The sequence below is a fragment of the Asparagus officinalis genome, chromosome 9 (genome assembly GCF_001876935.1).
Source record: "Asparagus officinalis chromosome 9, Aspof.V1, whole genome shotgun sequence".
In the NCBI taxonomy this organism is placed as follows: Eukaryota; Viridiplantae; Streptophyta; class Magnoliopsida; order Asparagales; family Asparagaceae; genus Asparagus; species Asparagus officinalis.
In genome coordinates this window covers 50143429-50147279 of record NC_033802.1, presented here as the reverse complement: position 1 = coordinate 50147279, position 3851 = coordinate 50143429, and positions in this window count along the sequence as shown.

The following is a 3851-nucleotide window of genomic DNA, read 5'->3' as shown; positions in this document are numbered from 1 at the left end:
GACCCTAGAGGGGGGGTGATTAGGGTCTTATGCTAATCTAATCCGATTTTATGCCAATTAAAACTAATTCAAATATATTATTGTAAGATAGATATACAAGTGTTATAAACAAGAATAAGCAATATGAATAAAGAGATATATCCTAGCAAAGAGGTAATATATGTAAGGATATATAAACTAACACAAGGGTGAAATAAACATAAACAAGTTAAGAGTGATAGTGTAACTAAACAATACAAACTCACAATATGATCACAGAGTTCGGACCTTCCGTCCTACGTCTCCGCTTCCCACTCCTGGGAAGAAATCCACTATCACAACTGGGTTTTCTATGCTTACCCGAACAACATTTACACCACACAATACGGTTTTCTAGTTTACCGAAAACTCTACAACTAACACACTCTTGTAATCCCACTCTACACCTTCTCAAGTGTTGAACTAGACGTGTCTCCCTCAAGTGATCGGATACAACCACTCCCTAGGTTCGACAACCGACGCCACTCCTCTTGGGATGATCTCCGACTCTCGCCACACACTTCTCTCGATGTACAAGTGTATTACAAAGTGAATCTCATAATAAGCACAATACAAAGTGTTTGTTCTCTACAATGGATGAGAACGAATTATAAGCTTACTCTCTAAGTTACACAATCCCATAACCCAATTATACTATGAATGTAAATACAATAAGCTTAATGGTTGTGTGTGTGTAAACAAAGAGAAAATAAAATCAACTAAACCCAATATGAACACTAGCTTAATAAAATGATAATCAAACAATATAAAATATAAAGCTAGATTGAGTTTAGAAAACTTCTTAATAGATCAAGAGTGGAAGGAGAAGAGTTGGATGCTCAAACACCAAATAGATGATCTCCTCAAGCTCTTTGTGGAATTGATTCACAAAACCGAAACACTCAAATGCTTAAAAGCTTATAAACACACTTTAAACAAACTTAAACCCTTCATTAAAACTTTGTTAAACCTCTTGGATTGCTACTGAAAACTGAGGTATAAGGGGGTATTTATATGAAACCCCAAAGCCAAGAGAAAGCCAAGAAATGACCAAAAACCAGCTCAAAAATGGCTCTAGAAATATATTTTATTCACCATGATCAACAAATATTTTAAATTTTGAGCACCATTGAGCATAAGGGAAATTTCTAAATTTTGGAGCAATATATGGATCATAGCCTAAACGAAATATATTTATATTCATGATATATATGTGAATATATGCAAGCAAGACAAATGCAATCATAACTAGATTAGCACAAATAATATAACTTGGATATTTAACTCAAGCTGATTAGTCCTTAAATCAAAGAGCACCAAGCTCTGATACCAATTGTTAGACCCTAGGGGGGGTGATTAGGGTCTATTGCTAATCTAATCCGATTTTATGCCAATTAAAACTAATTCAAATATATTCTTGTAATATAGATATACAAGTGTTATAAACAAGAATAAGCAATATGAATGAAGAGATATATCCTAGAAAAGAGGTAATATATGCAAGGATATATAAACTAACACAATGGTGAAATAAACATAAACAAGATAAGAGTGATAGTATAACTAAACAATACAAACACACAATATGATCAAGAAGTTCGGATCTTCCGTCCTACGTTTCCTCTCCCCACTCCCGGGGAGAAATCCACTATCACAACTGGGTTTTCTACGCTTACCCGAACAACGTTTACACCACACAATACGGTTTTCTAGTTTACCGAAAACTCTACAACTAACACACTCTTGTAATCCCACTCTACACCCTCTCAAGTGTTGAACTAGACGTGTCTCCCTCAAGTGCTTGGATACAACCTCTCCCTAGGTTCATCAACAGACGTCACTCCTCTTGGGACGATCCTCGATTCTCGCCACAAACTTCTCTCGGTGTACAAGTGTATTACAAAGTGAATCTCACAATAAGCACAATACAAAATGTTTATTCTCTAAAATGGATGAGAATGAATTATAAGCTCACTCTCTAAGTTACACAATCCCACAACCCAATTATACTATGAATGTAAATACAATAAGCTTAATGGTTATGTGTGTGTAAACAAAGAGAAAATAAAATCAACTAAACTCAATATGAACACTAGCTTAATAAATGATAATCAAACAATATAAAATATAAACCTAGATTGAGTTTAGAGAACTTCTCAATAAATCAAGAGTGAAAGGAGAAGAGTTGGATGCTCAAACACCAAATGGATGATCTTCTCAAGCTCTTGTGGAATTGATTCACAAAACCGAAACATTAAAATGCTTAAAAGCTTATAAACACACTTTAAACAAACTTAAACCCTTCATTAAAACTTTGTTAAATCTCTTGGATTGCTACTGAAAACTGAGGTATAAGGGGGTATTTATATGAAACCCCAAAGCCAAGAGAAAGCCAAGAAATGACCAAAAACCAGCTCAAAATGGCTCTAGAAATATATTTTATTCACCATGATTAACAAATATTTTAAATTTTGAGCACCATTGAGCATAAGGGAAATTTCTAAATTTTGGAGCAATATATGGATCATAGCCTAAATGAAATATATTTATATTCATGATATATATTTGAATATATGCAAGCAAGACAAATACAATCATAACTAGATTAGCACAAATAATATAACTTGTATCTTTAACTCAAGATGATTAGTCCTTAAATCAAAGAGCACCAAGTTCTGATACCAATTGTTAGATCCTAGAGGGGGGGGGGGGGATTAGGGTCTATTGTTAATCTAAAGGGGGGGGGGGGTGATTAGGGTCTATTGTTAATCTAATCTGATTTTATGCCAATTAAAACTAATTCAAATATATTCTTGTAAGATAGATATACAAGTGTTATAAACAAGAATAAGCAATATGAATGAAGAAATATATCCTAGCAAAGAGGTAATATATGCAAGGATATATAAACTAACAGAAGGGTGAAATAAACATAAACAAGATAAGAGTGATAGTATAACTAAACAATACAAACACACAATATGATCAAGGAGTTCAGACCTTCCGTCCTACGTTTCCGTTCCCCACTCCCGGGGAGAAATCCACTATCACAACCGGATTTTCTACCGACGCCACTCCTCTTGGGATAATCCTCGACTCTCGCCACACACTTCTTTCGGTGTACAAGTGTATTACAAAGTGAATCTCACAATAAGCACAATACAAAATGTTTATTCTCTACAATGGATGAGAACGAATTATAAGCTCATTCTCTAAGTTACACAATCCCACAACCCAATTATACTATGAATGTAAATACAATAAGCTTAATGGTTATGTGTGTGTAAACAAAGAGAAAATAAAATCAACTAAACTCAATATGAACACTAGCTTAATAAAATGATCATCAAATAATATAAAATATAAAGCTAGATTAAGTTTAGAAAACTTCTCAATAAATCAAGAGTGAAAGGAGAAGAGTTGGATGCTCAAACACCAAATAGATGATCTCGTCAAGCTCTTGTGGAATTGATTCACAAAACCGAAATATTCAAATGCTTAAAAGCTTATAAACACACTTTAAACAAACTTAAACCCTTGATTAAAACTTTGTTAAACCTCTTGGATTGCTACTGGAAATTGAGGTATAAGGGGGTATTTATATGAAACCCCAAAACCAAGAGAAAGCCAAGAAATGACCAAAAAACCAGCTCAAAAACGACTCTGGAAACTAGCCATTAGAACATGAAAAGACAGTGCAGCGGTCGACCGCGGCAGTCGACCGCGAAGTTCATCAAATCAGAGAAAACTTCTAAAGAGTTCGACGGTCAACCGTGGCGGTCGACCGTGGGAATTTTTAGCTTGACGGTCGACCGTCATGGTCTACCGTGAAA